Consider the following 22,298-nt stretch of genomic DNA (forward strand, 5'->3'; position numbering starts at 1 on the left):
CTCCTCCTCTCACCCCCCTTCCCCTTCTCCCTCCTCTCCTCCTCCTCTCACCCCCCCTTCCCCTTCTCCCTCCTCTCCTCCTCTTCTCACCCCCCCTTCCCCTTCTCCCTCCTCTCCTCCTCCTCTCACCCCCCCTTCCCCTTCTCCCTCCTCTCCTCCTACTCTCACCCCCCCTTCCCCTTCTCCCTCCTCTCCTCCTCCTCTCGCCCCCCCTTCCCCTTCTCCCTCCTCTCCTCTTCCTCTGGCCCCCCCTTCCCCTTCTCCCTCCTCTCCTCCTCCTCTCACCCCCCCTTCCCCTTCTCCCTCCTCTCCTCCTCTTCTCACCCCCCCTTCCCCTTCTCCCTCCTCTCCTCCTCCTCTCACCCCCCCTTCCCCTTCTCCCTCCTCTCCTCCTCCTCTCGCCCCCCCTTCCCCTTCTCCCTCCTCTCCTCCTCCTCTCATCCCCCCTTCCCCTTCTCCCTCCTCTCCTCCTCCTCTCACCCCCCTTCTCTTCCCCCCTCCCCAGGAGCCCCACCACCCCCCACCCCCCCTTCCCCTGCAACTCCTGAGCTGGGATTAGAGCACCTATAGATTTCACCCCAGCCTCCTCTCCATCAGGCTCCTCATTAATCCACTGGTTAACATAACAATGGCTATTGTTTTCCCCCACGCCCACTGTCACACCCTCCAGTGTGTGCTGGAGCCAAGATAAAACCTAAAGAGTAACCCCCCTGCCTTCTTTTTAGCTTCTGGTCCACGTCTTTGCAGAGTGTCACAGGCTAATAAACCACCCATATATATAGCTCTCTGGCCAAAGGGCTTGGCGCTTAGTCTTTAAACCCCTGTGCCGGAGGAGAGAGCGATGGTCCGGACGCTGCTGGAGCCGAGCTGGATGTGGATGAGACAACAAAAGGACCGGAACATTCTGACCCGCAGGTGACCTCAGCTACATCTTCTTCAGGTTAGACCCTGTCACTTCATGGGGACATATTGAGCCTTTTTTTTTTTTACACTTTCCTTTTCTACTCACTCCCTCACTCCCTCCCCCCTCTCCCTCCTTCCCTCTCTTCCTCCCTCCCTCCCCCCTCTCCCTCCTTCCCTCTCTTCCTCACTCCCTCCCCCCTCTCCCTCCTTCCCTCTCTTCCTCCCTCCCTCCCCCCTCTCCCTCCTTCTACCGCCCCCCCCCCCCTGGCTTGAGGGATGAAAGCATACAGTATGCTGTGTATCTTACACACAGTGTGATACAGTATGCTGTGTATCTTACACACAGTGTGATACAGTATGCTGTGTATCCAACACGACTATCTGACAGGCTGCTGACAGGTTTTTGAATTGGGAACACATGAGATAATATATAAACTATGTTACCAATTTTGGGATTTTCTTTCCAATGATGAGAGTGTTGACGCAGCATCACAAACTGTAGTTGAGCGGGACTCGCCAAGTTAATATTTCAACAGATATTGATTGCTTTGAGAAGCACACAGCCAGACACAAACAGGGTGCTTTAATGTTGGGTATGATCTCTGTGAGATGAGTGATGGAGCGAGGAGCCTTCGGGTAGTCCACACCTTTTAAAAGATGGATGCGGTCCACACATTCAAACACACATCCTCGACAAAGCTTGTTCCGTAGACGGCACACACACTGAGCTCAAACAGAATAGCACATCACCGCGATTCATATTTCATCGGTCTAGACACTCAATCACGTCTTCCTAACAGCGACATGGAGTTTCATCAACAGAGGGGCTTGGTGTCCGCGCTGACACTTCCTGCGGTATGTATAGCCTACCGTTGCCATGAGTGATAGCACTAACGTGAACAACCAGAGATGTTTGATGTAAGACTCTTCAATCGTAAATGGAGGCCTACATGTGTGATTTCGTGTTCACTGCAACTATAATGAGCTCTTAGAGGAATATTTATCATGAAGTGGAAAGCGCAAGGTTCTTTTAATGTAAGTATTTTGAAGGAAAACACAATGGATGAAAGCACTGTATCTTTATTCAATGTAAAGAACAGCAAAACCTGGACAGAGGGATGAATAAAACATTTGTAGTCTTCAGCCCCACAAACAAACCTTCACAATAGAGCAAACTTAACACTTCTAGAAACAAGAAAACAAATAAAAACAAACAAAAAACGACTTTATCTCTGACAGACTTAAATCTTCACATCTCACTCTTAAAAACAACAGCGTAGCGAGAGGTAAACATTATGAACCGACTCCTCAGAGAACTTACTGTCTTCACATCAACAATACGGTGTCAATCGTTGCAGAAATGCTGGCTATAGATCAGTTTTTCTGTTAAAGATCAGAAGAGATTCATTGATGTCGGTTTCTCACCTATGACAAGATTAATTACAGGACAGCACAGTCACATCATCTTTAGGAGACGGAGCAGCTTCCACACAGGTCACCCAGCAACTAGATCACTGAAAGTTGGCAACTGTTCTTTGCTCAGTTATTTTGGGGGAGAGGAGATCAACAGTGCCTGATGCAGCAGGAGATCAACAGTGCCTGATGCAGCCTCACTCTAACCAGAACACAAAGTCTGGCAAAGTCCACAACTCACAAAATGTATAATTTATTTGATCAAAGCAAGCACAAGCAAGCAATAGCAGTCTAACCAATCAATACGTCAAACTATTCTAGGGTGGCTTTAAATATTCATGGCCATATTTTAACAGGGCCTATTCTCCTTGGCAAGACAAAACACTATTTGGCTTTAAATATGATGGACTGGAATGCCCACCTTGTCAAGCCAGTCAAGAGGAATTAGAGTTTCCACTGAGTGATGTTGACCCTGGTGTGTCTTGTGTCACCCTCCTTAATGGTGGCTGACAGGTTCTTCTGTATGAACCTTGCTACTGTCACTTTAACAACCGGGGCAATTTGCTAATAGTGGCAGGGGTTTGAAACTAGTCAGCGCCGAGTGTTGTTGCAGCTCTGACACAGATTAATTTACTTCAGTCAGACAGGTCAACGGACCATCAAATGGAAAATATTCATCCTCAAAGCCCTGATGATTGTCGAGTGGTCTGGGCCTGGCAATCTGAATGTTATATCTGAAACCAGCGCCCGATTAGTGTCTTTATCACTGCCCTCTTGCTAACCTCACCACCAATCTGTCTAAACGCCCAGCATGCAACATTCTTAAGGAAATAGATTTTTTTTCAAACTCTCTGGCTTGAAGGTCATTTGAGGGAACCTACATGTCCTATGTACCCAGACTAAATCGAAGCAGAACTCTCATAGTATCATATTTTCGGCACAGCTTTGTCATAATACTGTCGTCCCTCTACAACGTGAGTATCGAGGCTGTACTGTAACTCCAGTGGGCGTTTGCGCGAGCTGGCCGTGCCGGTGTCTGCATGCTTCCACGTCGTAGGAATGACAACGTATCCAGGTGATCCCCCCCCGGGTTCACCCAAGCATGACAGTACAGCCAGTGCTCCTGCACGATACCCTTGTTCTGTTCAACTACCTTTTCTGCATCTGATCACAGTGTCAACACAACACAGAGAAAAAGAAGGACTATTAGCATGCGCCATAGCTCAGCCCACGGAACAGACGTTATCACCAAGAGACACAAGATTGATGTTTCAATGAGCCACTTGTCACCAAACACCCGACGACATCCACAGATGCCCCGTTCTCCCCTTCCCTACTCCCTCTGAGAACCTCATGTCCCTTTTGTACTTTTTCCAGACATGTTACGTCAACGTCCTTGAAATCCCAACTGCCTCCTATGTGTGCATGGAGCGTGCAGGGTCCCTGTCATATCCCTAGATTCAGCTTGTGACAGCAACCACAGCCATACAGGAGGACGGCTACCAACATCCAAGGTCGCGTAGGATATCTCACTGTGGGGGAAGGGTCTATATTCTTACAATGCTTTGGGACATGCAGTTTAATTGTTTGAGAAAGAGAAGAGAGAGAGAGCGAGAGAGAGAGAGAGAAAGACAGGGACAAAGAGAGAGAGAGAGAGAGAGAGAGAGAGAGAGAAAGACAGGGACAGAGAGAGAGAGAGAGAGAGAGAGAGAGAGAGAGAGAGAGAGAGAGAGAGAGAGAGAGAGAGAGAGAGAGAGAGAGAGAACAGTATGTACAGCATACTTTGCAGACATCTGCCTATTCACAGTTTCATTAAAGAAGTGCACAATAGAGACTGAACCGGGTAAGTCATGTCATGGATATGGAAAGGTTCCGTAACACCAGAAGTGTTGCAGAGCTGAATTAGACAGCAGTACTTCTCAAATGTAAAAATGCAGAACCTGGCTTATTTATATTCCACACACACTCTATAATTTGGATTCACAATATCTACAAATTCACAACTTAGCAACACTTTTTTTGAGTATTTAATGTTCTTGCCCTTAATGTTTATACTCTATTAGTTTCTATTCTTGTCTCTACTGGTTTCTAGCCATCAATTGGTTTGCACTGATGCAGTAGAAGCTATATCATATATAAAATGTGGTCTACAGTATGTAATGAATAGCATAAATATATTAATATCTAAATATATATTCCTTATATATATGACCTTATGCTCTATTGACTGTAGCTTCAAGAGACAGAATTCACAACCCCCAAGGACCAAACCCCAACTTTGATACTATCGGAAATATGATGCCAACTTCACATTGACATAAACACGCTAATGAATGTCCAGTATTGTGGGTCTAGAGTTAGGATCTGGTCCTGAGGTGAGTATAATGGGGACCTCAACCAAAAGAAGAAAAAAAACGAGCCGTATATTTCAACATGACGAACAGCCTAACTGTTGTTTGCAGACACACACATGTACAGATTGTCATGCATTAACTTAAGTTTCATACATTGTACATGGTTTGTGTGTCATTTTCTTTTCAAAACACACCACACCTAGAAGCTAATATGAATCAGCATCCATTGTCCAGACAGTTCGCGTTTCTGAACGTCTTCTTAATAACATGAATGGTTTGGAGCGGACCAGAAAACCTCTCACACAGTCCATAGCCATCTCCCTTAAACAGGTATTATGCAAGTACGTCATATGCGACGCGGGCTGTTAAGATTCTCATGTTACAGTACGTACCCATACATCACAGCTCGCTCCCGTTCTCCTTGCACTGTTGACAGAACGCGAGCCATGTTTCAGTGTGCTCGTGCTCTGTCCCATCTTGAGTTGTTTTGTTCGCTCGTTCACAGTATGCGTCACGTGGATCACTGGTCGTACTGGTGGAACAGAGTTCTCAGCATGGCAATGAGACGAAACGGGGATATAGTCATTTCAACAAGAAAAAAAACACAGATCTCCTCACGTGGACAGGAGCTCCGTCCTGTAGACTCCCACGAGGAGAAACCAAACATCATGGGCAGGCACGAGGGTCAAAAGCTTTCATCAAAAATTATTCAGAGAAGACCAAGAGAAGGAGGATGAACGTGTAGCAAACTCGACAACGAAGCAACACAAACATTACAAACGAACATGTGATGTACAGCGATGGTACCTGCTTTCCCACAGGCTTACCACCACACGCTATAATATGGAAATACATGTGTGTGTGTGTGTGTGGGGGGGGGGCTGATACAGATCAGTGTTATCATTGCATCTCATCCAGTTCAGTGGATCCTTCTGGTCTATAGCATCATGTTGCTTTACACAGGCTTGGGTCCACTGGCCAGCTATGCTCATGGCCGTTTTCATCCTCAGTGACCACACTGTGTGTGTGTGTGTGTGTGTGTGTGTGTGTGTGGGGGGGGGGGGGGGGGGTAGGACACTAGGGGTGACACAGCCACACTCAGACGTCACCATGTTGACACCAGTACTGTCAGTATGTGAGTTGTGTGCATGTGTGTGTTTCCATTCCAGCGTATCGAAAGCTTTGTTTGTTTGATAATGTGTGTATTAAAAAAAGGCACAATCCCCTTTTTTATTTTTTAAGCATACTCAGCCTGTTAAAATAATAAAAAGTCGCTGGCCTGGAAAATGTGCAGACAAACCCATAGGACACAAAAGCAATTCCAAATGATATTGCATCGGGTCTGTTGAAATTCATCTGGGCCAAACACTGAGGGTTATTAATGATGTTTCTGTGAAGCCGTACTGGTTGCCGCCGGCTACGGGAGAACACTACCGCATCAGACAGGCCAGTGGCTCTCCTGCCCTCGTCTGACGCACATCAAGGGGGAATGTAGTGTGTTACACACGCACACACACACGCACACAAGCACACGCATGTGTATACGTGTGTTCTAAGGACATGTCTTCTGTCATGAAGCTTTCAGACAAAGGGTTTTTCTGCCTTTCTCCGATCACCACAAACATGACAGATGACATCTGTCGTCAAAAGAACACACACAAACCAAGTCTACACCAAGCGAAACTGTAAACAAACCACACGCGAACGAAAAGAAAACCTCGGATTACGTACAGAAAACGGGTCTACGTTAGTCTTCGGCCTACCAATAACTGAAAATACCCAAAGCAAGTCAGAGACGGTGAAACACTAGCATGTTATGCACTGGACCTCCTGTCCACTCAGATCCGCCAGTCTCCTGGGGTCAGAATCACTTCTGGGGTTGGACTTCATGATGGTGGGTTTTCTGTTTACGTAGGTGGCCCAGTAGACCAGGTTGAAGATGAAGAACAGCACGGGAAAGATGATGCGAGATATCTTGTCCACCTTACTGACGCGGTTGTAGGACTTCCTGGCTTCCATGTACGGGTCGTCCATTTTGGGATGTGGTGGTGGTGGTGGGTGGTGGTGCTTCACAGGAGCCGGACTGGCGCTCTTAGAGACTGTTGTTAAGCCTTGGTCTTTGGCTACGTTGATAGCATAGGTAGTTCCAACTATGTTGAACTGGTTGTTTGCCTTTTTGGAGAGAGAGGCTGATTCTCTCCGCTGCGAAATGAAAGAAAGAGAAGCAAAGACAATCAGGTCTGAAGCACCGAACTGAACCATACTTCCATTTGGGCTCATAAAGAGGAAACAGAAGCAACACAAGACGCCACACAAAGAACAAAACATAGCCTAACCATATCTTTAATCCTGGCAATGTTACTCTGAAAGGGTTCCTGAAAAGAAAAGTAGAAAAGAAAAAACGTTTTTACCAATTATGTTAATATTAAGAAATTCCATTACCGCATTGTCATTGTCCAATCTCCAGACATTACTTGTACATTTCAGACTGGTACAGTATATCACTCTCCTGTTCATACATTACTGCACAAGAAATGTAGACAATCAAATCACTCTTTTAACCAAACTTGTTCCAAGGCTACAGTAGTAGCTGTGGTATTTTAATTTCATTTCTACCCATTCATTTTCTCTTTCAAAATGACAGTTACCTGCGACAGGAGGGTGTATAGGACGGGGTGGAGCTAAATCAGACAGTGCGACATCCCTACTTTGCAAGACTGGCTCCGTGTGTGTGTGTGTGTGTGTGGGCTGAGCAGGCTCCTTCTGAGGGTAACACCAGAGATGACAATTCCCCCCCCCCCCCCCTCCAAACAGAGGGCAGGGCCAGTGGACATTACCATCCACGCTCCAGTAAGTGGCAAATCGCATGAGCCCCCTACCACTCGCCCCCCCAACCCCAGCCCCCCCCCTCCACTTCCCACCCCTGACATCTTCACGGGCCACTGTCAGGGCAGGGTAACTCCCAGGGTCGTGGAAGAGACAAGTTTCATGCACATGGCTCAGAAAGTTTAGGATTGCAGAAAAGCTTGTGGGCAGGGGAGAGGGGGGCAAGGCGAGGATAATTTGGGAGATTTACATATAGTCATTTAGCAGACGCTCTTATCCAGAGTGACTTACAGTAAGTACAGGGACATTCCCCCCGAGGCAAGTAGGGTGAAGTGCCTCGCCCAAGGACACAACGTCATGTGACACGGCCAGGAATCGAGCTGGCAACCTTCAGATTACTAGCCCGACTCCCCTCACCGCTCAGCCACCTGACTCCCAGATGCTTGTTTGGTGAAACCGCACAGTACGGGGGAGTGTGCAGTGGTAGGCTGGGAGTCAGCAGGACACCCCCAAAGGGGCGTGGGCGAGGACAGGAGAGGGGCGTGTGTGCGTGTGTGAGGACAGTAGCCCTGGGAGTGTTTATTGGGTGTATGTTTGCATGTGCGTGTGAAAAGGTGTCCCTGAAAGTGTGTGTGTGCATGGCGCGCGTGTGTGTGTGTGAGGAGCGTGTCCTGACTGTGTGTGAGAACGCAGGCAGTATAAAGGCCTTGGACGATGATGACGACAGGAGAGAGCAGGATGAGAGGAGGAGGAAGAGGAGGAGGATGATGGACGTGTCTGAGGCAGTTCTAGGCCTCTCCAGGGCCTCCGCTGGGACTCAGGTGAAAGCGTTTCACGTCCATAGTTCACACACTCGCACGTTGCAACCCTCTCGCTAGGATTGCATCACCTCAGCAGCAAAGCCCAAGACGTGGGTGGGAGTGAATTCAAGTTTAAGACAATACTGGAGCCTGTTCTAGAACAACTGGGGCACTGTGATTGATTCTAGTCCCAGGCTTTACCGCTGAGGAGAGCGGAGGGATATGACGGGACGAGCTGGTGTGTGACAGGGCTTCCTCTGGGTGTGGACTGGTCTCCTCTCAGACAGGTAAGAAGGACCTGAGCTGGATTCCTGCTCCTCGACAAACACACTCCACCGCAACCATGACAAGCACACATTCCCCCACAGAACACACTCAGCCTTACACATGCCGACAAACACACAGACACACTCAGACAGGACACACACTCATACACCCAGACACAGTGTGTGTGTGTGTCAGCGTGTCCGTGTGTGTATTCTCTACAGGCGAGCACTCCATCTCCTGCCAATACCGGTGGAGAGGCAGTCTGCAGGCTGCAGGCGTCCGCTCCCAGGGCGCCCCAGGGTGTTTTCCAGGTATCGATCCCTGCTGATCCAGAGGCGCCCCCGGGGCCCCCCCCCCCCCCCCTTCCATCACAGGCCTGGCTTAGATCAGCATGAGTAGAGGATAACCGTTAACAAGCCACTCCTCACCCTGACCACCTCAGGCTGAGCTAGGTTAACCCTGCCGGCAGGCTGGGTCGAAACCCTGCAACCTCACACACATGCTTGTAGAAGTGTGTAATGTTGGGCTGGGTCAAAAGCCTGCAACCTCACACACACGCTTGTGGAAGTACATACCTTCCTGTCAGGAATCCTAGAGTCACAGTGCTTGGAGGCTCTTCAGGGTGCAGGTCCTGTATCACTTATCTTCTACTGTATTTTCTATCTTAAATTCTAGTGTAGTTACAATCAACTCAAAGAGGTACTATGGAAATCATATTAAATCGTTGATGCTATGGTAACTTTAAAACAAATCATGGCTCTTCTGCTGTATTCTCTTCATGCGCTGTTTGTACGTCGCTTTGGATAACGGCATTTACTAATAGACTGAATATGAAAAATGTATTAAATCAAATACATGTTAGTGGAGACCCAGAAGTGTCCTGTTCTGGGTCTGTTGGGAAGGAGATGTTCCTGGGCCAACACACCACTGACACACCTGCAGGGCGAGGAGAGCCGGCCTGCAGCTCGCAGCCGAACACAGATTCCTGAGAGGATGTGAATTGACACCCTACGGGTCTGTGTTTGGAACAACCAGAGCATGAGAGAGAGTGTGTGTGTGTGTGTGCGCGTACGTGTGTGTGAAGGTGTCGGATTATCTTAGGGCAGAGTGGCTTGCTGTGTGTGAATAAGGCGTGACAGACTACCACAGGCCTTACTGTGGCTCATGTGGGTGACAGACGAAACTCAGAACTGTATGTTCCTTTGTGGATGCTGTAGAGCTTGTGTGTGTGTGTGTTAGAGGAATATGTCCCTGAGAGTGTGGATGTGTGTGTGTGTGTGTGTGAGGAACGTGTCTGTGGGAGTGTGTATGGTGGTAGCTTAGTGAGAGTGTGGATGTGTGTGTGTGTGTGTGAGAGGAATATGTCCCTGAGAGTGTGGATGTGTGTGTGTGTGTGTGTGTGAGAGGAATATGTCCCTGAGAGTGTGGATGTGTGTGTGTGTGTGTGAGAGGAATATGTCCCTGAGAGTGTGGATGTGTGTGTGTGTGTGTGAGGAACGTGTCTGTGGGAGTGTGTATGGTGGTAGCGTAGTGAGAGTGTGGATGTGTGTGTGTGTGTGTGAGGAACGTGTCTGTGGGAGAGTGTGTATGGTGGTAGCGTAGTGGTTTGGAGGGAATGCTGACAGCTGTAGAGCTGTCTAGGTTCTACCGAGACTTGACTGCAGTACTGTCTCATTACTGCAAAGTGTGTAACAGACTGTTCAGCCAGCATGAATTAAACATGCTTTCAAAATTCCTCATCAAGGTAAACGTTGGCGCCCTCCCCTCTGAAATGCCCTCGTCTCTCTGCCCGGCGCTCCTGCTCTCATCCCTCGCCAACTGCTTTTCACTTTCACACCCATTACAGGTAAAAAAAGGTGTCTTAACTTTTGTCTAAGTGTCCAGCTATCAAACTGCCTAAGTGCTGAGGAAGACTTTCATAATCAGCACTGTGAGTCACGTTTGATCAGTCTTAAGGGCTGAGCGGAGCCGATGAAAACGATGGGTTGTGCAAATCAGCCCTGCCACGTTTCAAGTGTGACGATGTTCTGTCAAATACTGTCACATCCCCCCTCCCCCCCCCCCACAGCTGTGTCATCGGTCAGGATGGTGACGGGCACGATCGTGACCCCCGGGCGACCCATGCTCCCCCTCCAGAAGGAGCCTGCTCATCACGCCTGCGCCCGCCGAAACGCCGGATCAAAGACGGAGGCTTTGAGATTCACAGGAGCGTCCGCGAGCGGAGAGAGGTGCTCCCCGTCAGCGCGACGCCGGGCTGCCAATCATCCAGGAGACCCCCAGTCAAGCTGCAGACCCTAACCCATCTGGGAGGGTTTGACAGAGGGACGGGTGTCGTGTTCAGCAGTGAGGCCCGCATGAAACGACGCGAGGCTCAGCTGACGAGCTGAGAGAGAGAGAGAGAGAGAGAGAGGAGAGAGAGGGAGAGAGAGAGAGAGAGAGAGAGAGAGAGAGAGAGAGAGGAGAGAGAGGGGAGAGAGAGAGAGAGAGAGAGAGAGAGGAGAGAGAGAGAGAGAGAGAGAGAGGGGGAGAGAGAGGAGAGAGGGGAGAGAGAGAGAGAGAGAGAGAGGAGAGAGAGAGAGAGGGAGAGATAGAGGGGGAGAGAGACAGGGGGAGGGAGAGAGAGAGAGAGAGAGATGAGAGAGAGAGAGAGAGAGAGAGAGAGGAGAGAGAGAGAGAGAGAGAGGAGAGAGAGAGAGAGAGAGAGAGGAGGGGGAGGGGGGGAGGGAGAGAGAGGAGAGAGAGGAGAGAGAAGAGATGAGAGAGAGAGAGGAGAGAGAGAGAGAGAGAGAGAGAGAGAGAGACGACGAGAGGAGAGAGAGAGAGAGAGAGAGAGAGACAGACAGAGAGAGAGACAGAGACAGAGACAGACAGACAGAGAGAGAGAGACAGACAGAGAGGAGAAGACAAGACCCTCCTCCGGACAGGTGACAGATGAGGAGGAGAGATGCACCTCGGCAGCCCAGAACGCGCCGTTCCACTTTCCGTCAAGAGCAAAACTTTTTGGTTTCTCAACTTGATTGCTCCCGAAAGCATTTTCGAACGACTAGATGTTGCACTGGGTGTTTTAGAGCCTGTACGTATTAAAGTCACAGTGCTTAATGAGTTCCCCATTTAAAAAAACCCCCAGTGTTCATCCTGCCTCCCGCCCTTCAGGTGATGCCCACACAGTTTTTATCTGCAGAGAGGAGGAGAAGGAGTTCTCTCACTACCCCCCCCTCCCCCATCCCCCCCCCCCTCCCCCTCCCCCCCCCTCCCCATCCCCCCGCCCCCTCTGCCCCAGACTTCCTGCTCCACTGGGTCGTTAACGAACAAACGAAACTCTTATTCCAGGTGACCTACACCTGTTTCCACGAGGCGGAGACAGGCCCTCCACGCAGGCTCCCCAGGTGCAACACCCCCCCCCCCTCGTCCCCTCGTCCCCCCCCTCGTCCCCACAACAACGCACACCAGTCCTCTCTGTCTCCCCGCACTGCGTCTCCGAAACCATTAGCTCTGAAGACTCTTCATCTTTCAGGAAGGCTATCAGGGGAGGTTGGATGGAGAGCAAACAATCTAGAACAATCTAGAGCTTCTGCTCCCCAGAGCTGTGGAGGAAAAGGCTCATTCCAGGGTTCCTGGCTGTCACATTAAACAGGATGGAGATCGGCCCCCCCCTCCACCAAACAGTGAGCAGGACTCGCAGGAGGTGTCGGGTGCGTTGACATGCCGTGTGTGACTAAATGTAAATGTAAATGTGCGACTCCGCGAGGGGGTTAGTGACCGTACGGACCGTACACACACACACACACGCGCGCGTGTGTGTGTGTGTTGACCGTTGACCGTTCACGTCCGTTCTCTAGCTAAGACGGTCGTCACGGCGACGGCGGATTTCGTCCACTCACCCGTATCTCTGGCCCTCCTTCTTGCCGTCCCATGCCCAGCTCCGCTTGGTGAAGTAGTTGACTGTGGCAAACTCAATCAGAGCAGAGAAGACAAAGGCGTAGCACACGGCCATGAACAGTCCATGGCCGTGGCGTAAGCCACTTTAGGGAGGGAGTTCCTGGCACTGATACTCAGTGTCGTCATTGTCAGGACTGTGGTGACGCCTGCGGACGAGAAGAGGGGATTAGGGAGGGAAATCAGAGCGATGATCGGCACGCTCGGCCCACACGTGCTCGTGCGACGTCCACGCACGAGCACACATTTGCACCCACACATACGCACATGCACATACAAGCACTCTCACACACACACACACACACACAGGTTCTGTCCGAGCCGAACCAAATACTGTACAAGGACAAGTATCACTCTAAAACCAAAGTGCTATCTTGGTAAACACACTGTCACCGGGCACAGTGACACACAGCCCCAAACAGGATGTGACATAATCAGACTACAGCGAGCACCAACCTGACTGTGCTCTTTCTGCCTCCCACACCCAGCTTAGGTCATGACAAGGAGGAAAGGCCACAGGAAACTTCTCCAAAAGCCGTCCACGCATCCGCTAAGCGTGCAGGCCGAGAATGTTCTGGAAGCGTGGATCCTGGCAGAGGCCCAGGGGGACGGAGCTTGTGTAGCGATACATGGTTCTCCCTGTATTGATACAGCCCTGGCTGTTACACAGTCTCCTGCTATCTGCCTGGAGAACGGCCAGCGATGGCTGGGTAGGGAGGGGGAGGGGGGGAGGATGGTGGTGATGAGGGGATGGGAGGGGGGGGAGGAGGCAGCATTTTATTCTCCTACTCTCGTCCATATACTACCATTTAATATGGTCCTGAACATAAATTAGCCCTCTCAGATGGCAGTGCTATCTGTTTTGGGCAGCCCTGATAGATAGCCTAGCAGTTCATTCTCAGCAAAAAGAAAAAGGGAGGATGTTTTCATTTTTTCCAAGATTTTCCAAGACACTAGACCTTTTCTCAAATGTTTCATTTCTGGAAAACAGTTTTTCTGTTTTTCCAGGACGTGTGGAACTGCTTACCTCTATAATAATCTTTCACCACTTTCTCGTCCCTGATGCACAAAACTCCACTGGGACGTCATGACAGACGACCAAAATCTCGAAACGAGAGACGTCCAAAATCAGGATTAAACTCCCTCTCACACCGCTTGCTTCGAAACAGAAAAGCGTTTCAAACAGGAGATTTGTTCGGCTCTGAGTCGGTGTCAGCGACACATTAGATTTTGAATTATAACTCAGACAGACGCGTAAGGAGAGAAATCAATTGCTGTGTGAAATCGGAATCTTTGTAGGTCATTGTTCTCACGCTGGCCTTTGTCTCATCGCTGCGCCGAATCAGGAGTGAAATGAGAGGAGAGCTGGGAAGGGGCGTCCATCAAGGAAGATATAAGCAATCATTGCACTCCTGTTGGCTTCACCTGCCTCATCAGTTCAAATAAAATCTAGCCTTTAAAAAGTGACAATGCGGCAGGAGTGGATGGCGCTTGCTTTCCCTGATATCTGAATCTTGCGTCCTCCTGGGACGTCTTTCCGTTGATTTATGCGAAAGATTGAATGGTTCTTCCTTAACACGCCTGCTAGATTAGACTTGTGAAAACGAAATAGGGTTTTGCGGTCATTTTTCAGATCTAGAAAACTAGCGGTCCCACATTTGATTATATGTATTCAATCATCGCTGAAGTTGTGGAAAAATATTGACAATTTGTAAATGCTAACCGCCCAAAGGTTGCAAAATCCCCATGTAAGTTTCCATAAGGCCCTCAGGCAATTAGACTACATCAATACGAGTGCGAACTAGAATGTCACAGGAGATTGTGTTGCATTGTGTCTGCTGTGTTACACGTCCTCATGAAACCATAAATCACGCATTACACTTGGGGTGAAGAGGAACATTACAAACCAGATTATCCACACAAAATATCGGGTCACGCCAGCCAGCGCAGATCCTCCAACCTGGCAACCCGCCATATTACAACTGATTAATTAAATATCAACTTTCAAACTGCGCTCTGGGGGTGTAGATACTTCTAGATGGCTGTGAACTGGCGGCTCTCTTTTCCACAGAATAAGTAGTTTTCCCTCAAACATTTACACAGATATACATTTCTCAGCCTTGGGTTGGCAGCGGATGTCGAAAATCAGTTGAAGTGTCTCTCTCTCCCTCCTCCCCTCCTCCCCTCCTCCCCTCCTCGGCTTCCTTCCTCCCTCCTCCCCTCCTCCCCTCGCTGGCTTCCTTCCTTCCTCCTCCCTCCTCCCCTCCCTCCCGTCGCTGGCTTCCTCCCTCCCTCCTCCCCTCCTCCCCTCGCTGGCTTCCTTCCTTCCTCCTCTCCCTCCTCCCCTCGCTGGCTTCCTTCCCTCCTCCCCTCCTCCCCTCCTCCCCTCGCTGGCTTCCTCCCTCCCTCCTCCCCTCCTCCCCTCGCTGGCTTCCTTCCTTCCTCCTCCCTCCTCCCTCCTCCCGTCGCTGGCTTCCTCCCTCCTCCCCTCCTCCCCTCGCTGGCTTCCTTCCTTCCTCCTCCCTCCTCCCCTCCTCGGCTTCCTTCCTCCTCCTCCCCTCCTCCCCTCCTCCCCTCGCTGGCTTCCTTCCTCCCTCCTCCCCTCCTCCCCTCCTCCCCTCGCTGGCTTCCTCCCTCCTCCCTCCTCCCCTCGCTGGCTTCCTTCCTCCCTCCTCCCCTCCTCCCCTCCTCCCCTCGCTGGCTTCCTTCCTTCCTCCTCCCCTCCTCCCCTCGCTGGCTTCCTTCCTCCCTCCTCCCCTCCTCCCCTCCTCCCCTCGCTGGCTTCCTCCCTCCTCCCCTCCTCCCCTCGCTGGCTTCCTCCCTCCTCCCCTCCTCCCCTCGCTGGCTTCCTTCCTCCCTCCTCCCCTCCTCCCCTCCTCCCCTCGCTGGCTTCCTCCCTCCTCCCCTCCTCCCCTCCTCCCCTCGCTGGCTTCCTCCCTCCTCCCTCCTCCCCTCCTCCCCTCGCTGGCTTCCTCCCTCCTCCCCTCCTCCCCTCGCTGGCTTCCTCCTCCTCCCCTCCTCCCCTCCTCCCCTCGCTGGCTTCCTCCTCCTCCCTCCTCCCCTCGCTGGCTTCCTTCCTCCCTCCTCCCCTCCTCCCGTCGCTGGCTTCCTCCCTCCTCCCCTCCTCCCCTCGCTGGCTTCCTCCCTCCTCCCTCCTCCCCTCGCTGGCTTCCTTCCTTCCTCCTCCCTCCTCCCTCCTCCCTCGCTGGCTTCCTCCCTCCTCCCCTCCTCTCCTCGGCTTCCTTCATCCTACCTCCTCCCCTCCTCCCCTCGCTGGCTTCCTTCCTCCCTCCTCCCCTCGCTGGCTTCCTCCCTCCTCCCCTCCTTCCCTTCATTGCTCCATCCATCCTAGGGTCCTTCCTGCTCTCCTCCACCTCCAGCACCTGTTCACTTGCATGTCCGTCCCCCCCTTCTGTCATTCATTAATAAACACCTGGCTTAAACCCATGTTGGGCCTTCATGCACATCCATTACAAGTAGCAGCTTGTTCAGGCATAGCGTCTGACTAACTTTCCCTGAGCACTTTCTGGTGCAGGATCCCTGTGGCCTTGGCCTGGTTCCAAAACCATCCTCCATCTGAGATATTAAAGGACTTCTAGTGAAGACAAGCAGAGATAATGACTGTGCTGTTCCCTGGTCTCGACGTGACATGGTACACCATGAAGCCACCAGGGCCTGGTCGTCTACTCCGCTGAAGGATAAGAGAGCTGTAAAGCTGAAGAACGTCACACAGTCGAGATGGTCCCAGATCAGAACCAGCACAACCCCCATTGCAGCTATAGTAAAAACAATGTCGATAGTATCAATATCTACATTTAGAAGATCAAATCAAATCAAAATGTATTTGTAGAGCCACTCTTATTAAAAGACAACACTTTTATCCAAGGGAGATGCGGGTAGAGATCTGAACCTGTGACCTCTTGATCCGCAATCAAATACCATAACCACTCAGCTATGTTTGGGTTGCCATGACATCACATCTTAAGAGGCAGAAGCGTGGGTTTCCGTGACCGGGGAGGGGGGGGGGGGAAGTGAGCGCTCTCGTCCTGGAGTGTGGGGTAAACTGATTAGAGACGACATATGCTGGCTGATTCCTCTACTTGAGAGGCTCTAGGTGGGGGGATTAATGGGTTTCAATGGCTCTGATTTCTCAGATTAGTCACGTCTCCACAACGCTTATTCTCACACTATTAAATGAATAGTTGGGAAGAGTCACAGGCCTGATCGGCTATGATGTCGATACTCGCCATGCGTACGATTCAAGTCGACGCAGATGGATTTGGTGTTGTGGTAATGGACAGCATCGTCCTCCAGAGTTGTGTCTGGTTTGGTGCTGTTTACAGGCCTCTGGCTTCCTATTGCTTTCAAGATGTTTTCTGAGATTCAGAGGAAATGGTTTATGGTTTTGTTCTCTCTGACAGGAGTATTAGGTGTTTTATCATTGACTGTGACATTGCCTAGGGGGACAGAGGGGGGATTTCTATGTTGCTCTATCACGCCCTTTAAGCCCACACAGGCAGACTTTTCTTTCAACCCCGAAAAAACTCAAATTGGCAAGTCTCATGTTTGGTTGTGCGCTATCACAGAGAGAGAAACATGTCTCCCTTCCCCAGTCTCCCTGTCAACGCACACACACACACACACACACACATATATATATATATATACACACACACGCTCACGCTCGCACTGACAGTCACACTGACAGACACACACCCAAGAAAGTGTTGACAAAGCCAGACACCTTGCCAAAGTTAGCAAGAGCTCAATAAGCAATAATCTCTCTCAAACTTGGCCGGCTTAAACTTTCTGCCAAGCACGTCCAATACCCTTCTGTTAGAGATGCTACTGCAACACTTCCTTTATCACATCCACCTCAGATGTGGGCAGCCTCACTTTCTCCAACTCAATTCCTTTCCAAGTTTGCTCCCGCTAATCTGTAATTAATTAGGTGGGTTTGTGGTGGTGAAAGTAATTACGGGTCAAGCCTGTGATCCCAAGCACGATATTTAAAACCAAATTCATCACTGTCCCAGACTGGGCTTGGCCCAAAGGGCCACCGTCCTGCTTTCACACTCAGTGACCTGATCTTCTCTCACAGACTCTCTGTATAACACTCCATCCACCAACCAGCACTTCAGATTAGAATCAGAATCAGAATCAGAATTCGGTTTATTCGCCATGTATGTTATACAAACACGGAATTTACTGTGGCAGGGAGGTGCAAAACACAACAAAAAAAACACTAAAACATCAGGGAGGTGCAAAACACTAAAACATTACCGAAGGCGTCTGACGAGGCGAACAGAAGCAGCTCTGCTAAAGCGTAGCGGCCTGAGCCGCACATTTGTTGTGACGCAGCTTCATCATTTAAACAACGACCTCTCCCCGTCACCGTTCCACATTGTCGCAATGGTTCAATTACTCGTTAAGTGCGTTTCGAGGTAAAGGTGATAAGAGGAGGGTGGGGGGGCGGAGCGGGGAGGGAGGTAGTGGTGGGGTTTGTGGTAGTCACTTACCGAATACCGTGCGTGCAGGAACTGACTCTCTGTTTAACCAGAAGGAAACCTGGGACAGGATAACAGTCATGATGCAGGGAAGGTACGTCTGAATCACAAAATAGCCAATTTTCCTTTTCAAATGGAAATACGTTGTCATCACTACATATTCTCCTGGTGGGGGGAGAGAGGGGGGGGGGGTAGAGAGGGAGAACAGGGAGAGAGAGATAGAGAGACCGAGGGAGAGAGAAGCAGAGGACATGAATTATTAATACAGCTCATGTTCGGTCCAGACAAACACAAGCACCCTGCTGAAATATTCAAAAGTGTATTTATGAAAGTTAATACACCGGCCCTCATACTCAGACAGCCAGTGGCTCCTGTAGTAACAGCCGAAGGAGCTGTCTGGAGGAGTGGAGGTTAACTGATTACCGGGCTGTCCCAATGCCTAGTCGTTAAAGGCAGAAATTGGTTTTCCCACTACAGCTGCCCAGGATTGGATGTGTTGACCTTGGCGTCCTTCGAATCAGCGAGACGGTGACAGAGAGCGGGGCGTGCGAGAGCAACATCTGATTGTCTTTATGGCCTCCGCAAGATAGAAACGTGATGCAGTGCGACCCGATACGACGAGGGTTTCGTCTCTCGGCAACCGGGTTTGAGAACACACTGCATGTGACGAAGTGTCGCGCCCGCGACGACCCGTCGTCAAACCACATCTGTCCAAAACACAAACTGAGGGCTGAGGGGAGGTGAGACCTGTAAACCACGTTACGGTCGCAGCCTGTAACACTGCCCTAACTGCATTTGACTGACGTTGACAGATGGGAGATGGTAAACAGTTTAACAGTTCAACGACATCACGGATTCATCAGCCTTAGAGCTCGGCGCAGTTCTGACCCATTAACCTTGAGCCGGGGCGTTCAACTCAGTCAAGACAAGGTTTCCTTGTCCTGCCTGTGTGAACGTACTCCACACAAGGGACTTCTAGCGATCTTCAGAAGCCTGCGCTTCGAGGGGCCTGAACAACAAGCCGCCTCCACACATCACAAGCCGCATCAGTCCTTATCTGCTCCGTGTGTCTATCACTGTCGACATGCAACCAGACCAAACTAGCCGATAACTGAGACCAGGGGGCTTAACACAGAGACTAAAAATAAGGTTAGACACTATCTACCGCCAATGGATCTTGTGTCTCTGAATACGAGGCTTTAGGGCTGCTCTCATTTGGATGACGGTCTTTGACTGCCTGAAACAGATTGACCTCCCCCGGATGGTGGGGAGAGAGAGCGGGAGACTGTCAAAGTCGTGGGTGTTTTAGATAAAGGGCTTTCCGCTAGAACTCCAGCAATCAGAATTTAAGATCAAATGGATGGGTGATCAACAGTGTGCTGACAGGATTTCCTATATCTCACTGCCAATTCAAATGGTCCACAGTGCAGGTTTATGTCAAGGAGTGACGGCAGGCTTCCCTCGCCTTACCTTTTTGGTTCAGAACAAAGTAAGCGCCATTAAGAATACATTCATAAAGGGGGGGGGGGGTCGATTTCATACTTTGCTTCGATCTCAGAATGCGAGCGGGTGTTCTGTCTGAGCCAGTCAGCTGCCAGGGGGGTTCAGCCTTCTCCCTCAACCTCAAACCGTCTGATATTTCTTTTCTCCCCAGACACAGAGGAGGATAACAAGGGGAAGGTTTGGCTCCTGCTGCAGGAGAAAGCTCCTCTTTCAGACCCACGGGTAACGCGTTCTCCTAAAGTCAGCAAGTCTCCCGTAGTGACGGAGGGAACACGGTGACCCCAATATCACGGGCAGGAAACCAATCGATGAGCCAGACGCTTGCAAAGCAGAGAGGGGGGAATTACTTTACGAAAAAAGACCCAAATGGAATGTGTAAGTGTGCGCCAGTGGTGGCGAGGGCGAGGGCGGAGACAAGAGGTGGAGACATTAATTCACCAGAATCATCTAGAAGGACAGGAGCGGGGAGGAGGGGAAGCCAGACTTCAAAGATGTTAAAATAATAATCGCTAAATTATCTTATTTTTTCCACTCTTATTGTATTATGGTAATCAGTGTCCTGTCAGCTGAAGAGGGGTGGTGGAGACTCGCTGTCGTGTATTTGGAGGGAAATCTCTACTCTTTTAACTGTACTGAACCAGATATATCTCTACCGTTGTACCTGTAGAGGATCTGATGGTCTCTACTGTTCTACCTGTACTGGAGCTGATGGTCTCCTTCCCAATGACGTGTCCCAGTAGGTCGTACTGGTTGAGTCTGGAGCCGTCCTCCGCGACCGCCACAGACTTCTCATCTCCTAGCGTCCAGAGGTAGATGACCTCGTTGTTGGTGTAGGCATCTGAGAGGCGAGAGAGGGGCGAAAGGAGGGGTGGAGATGGGGGTGGGAGTCAGAGAGGGGAGGCAGAAGGACAGAGAGAGAAAGAGAGAGTTAGAGAGAGACAGACACAGAGGGAGAGAGAGAGAGGGAGAGAGAGAGAGAGAGAGAAAGAGAGAGAGAGAGAGAGAGAGAGAGAGAGAGAGAGAGAGAGAGAGAGAGAGAGAGAGAGAGAGAGAGAGAGAGAGAGGTGGTGTGTCATAGGGGAAGACAGAGGGGTCTGTAGTATATAAAGCAGTATTTCCCATAATGCCTCAGTGGCAGACTATAAAAGCAACAAAGGTTGGTAGCAAAGTGGAGGCCTCGATCTGAATAAATCCATATCAATGAATTGTCTTTGAATGGCAGTGCAATAAAAGCAGTTTGTAGAATTTGGCACCTTGAATTCAAAGCGCATCGACACAAAGCCTCGGGATTTGAGGGTTGAACAGTTTTGATGAAGGACAATGCCTTGAAAAATAGTGAGAAGCCCTTTCTGGTGAACGTAAACTAGCTCACACACATACACTCTCTCTCTCTCTACAGTTCTGTGCATCTCAACATGACAAATGCAAATGCAAAAAAAAACAAAACACACTCCTCAATCGCTCTGTATTAAAGTCCAAAACTAACTGCTCAGCACCAGGGTCATAATTCACACATCAGCCTGAGGTCTGATAATAAAATTTTGATAGTCACGGAAGAACCTTTTGTTTTATTCTCCTGGGAACTCATGAATCCACCACCTAATGCATCTACTTTAACACCTCTTCAGCAATATACAATAGTAATTGCTCAAGGAGTGTATGATTCTATCATCCAACAAACAAGAACAGTGTATGGTTGGCTGAGGAAGAAGAACCCACAACGAGAGCCTACCTCTGCTGCTGGGAGAAGGACCCACAACCAGAGCCTACCTCTGCTGCCGGGAGAAGGTCAACTATATCTGACACTTTCATCGCACGGTATAAAACATGGTGTTTAAGACTCTCAATCTTTTTCTCGCTGGTCAATTAATTCAGTGTTTCTCCTTGCTGTCTGGGATGGGTCAATCGGTACATGCTAGCGTTATGGGCAACACATGTACTGTTACAGACAACAAAACAGGGCATTGTTCTGTTTTCGAAGGGGATTTCATTGACTCTCATAGACTAATTAATTATCTTGTGTGAATAGGCAACCCTTCACCACTTGCGAATGCAATTGTTGCATTTGTTCCGCTTTACCAAATTCCTCGACTAAGCATTGGGACTACGTGTGTAGCTTTGACCTGGTTTGGAAGATGTAAATGACATGAAACCGAACACGCTAGCGGATTTCCACATATGCATTGTTCTCTCACTGCGCCTCAGAGATTTCCTCGATGCAGAACGTCAAATCCTACCTCGACGCTTAAACCTCAAGAGAAAAAAAGACAAAAAAACGCACACGCTTTTTAGCTGATCCGAATGTGAAAACTTGAGAGTTTCAGGTCTTGTGGCGACAAATCATACATAATGCTTGCGATTGCTGTGCTATTTCCAACTAACAGAAAATGAACGTAAAATAGCATAGATTGGGGCGTACATGGTTCACAAAATTGCCTTTACCGCAACAGCCCTCCACAAAGGCCGCTAATTACTTGCCAACCCGTGCGCCGCTGCCTCGAGGATGGCGATTGTTCACCAGCTTTCAGACGGATTTCCGTTGATATAAAAACAGATGAGAGCCGGAGCTTCAACTGTTAGGATCATTGTGCTCCAACCCTGCCAATATCAGCCCCCCTCATCTGAAAGCACAGCTTTTGTCTTATTGCTGGCCTGCTGATGTTTTATTCACAGCATCCTGCCCGCTGTGTCACACTGACCTTTAATATGTCATTGGCACAGTTATCATCTCTAGGAATAATAATTATGTGTGGACCCCCCTCCTTCCTGGTCATCTCCACAGAGAAACA

The 22,298-nt window shown here is 49.9% G+C and overlaps 1 pseudogene; it reads right to left on the bottom strand.

Annotated features, from left to right (window-relative positions):
• Positions 1 to 6,231: 6,231 nt before the first annotated feature.
• The window catches only part of LOC134039888 (gamma-aminobutyric acid receptor subunit alpha-3-like), a 28,028-nt pseudogene continuing 11,961 nt past the window's right edge, over positions 6,232 to 22,298 (bottom strand).

Source organism: Osmerus eperlanus, chromosome 19 (assembly GCF_963692335.1).
Source record: "Osmerus eperlanus chromosome 19, fOsmEpe2.1, whole genome shotgun sequence".
NCBI classification, from domain to species: domain Eukaryota; kingdom Metazoa; phylum Chordata; class Actinopteri; order Osmeriformes; family Osmeridae; genus Osmerus; species Osmerus eperlanus.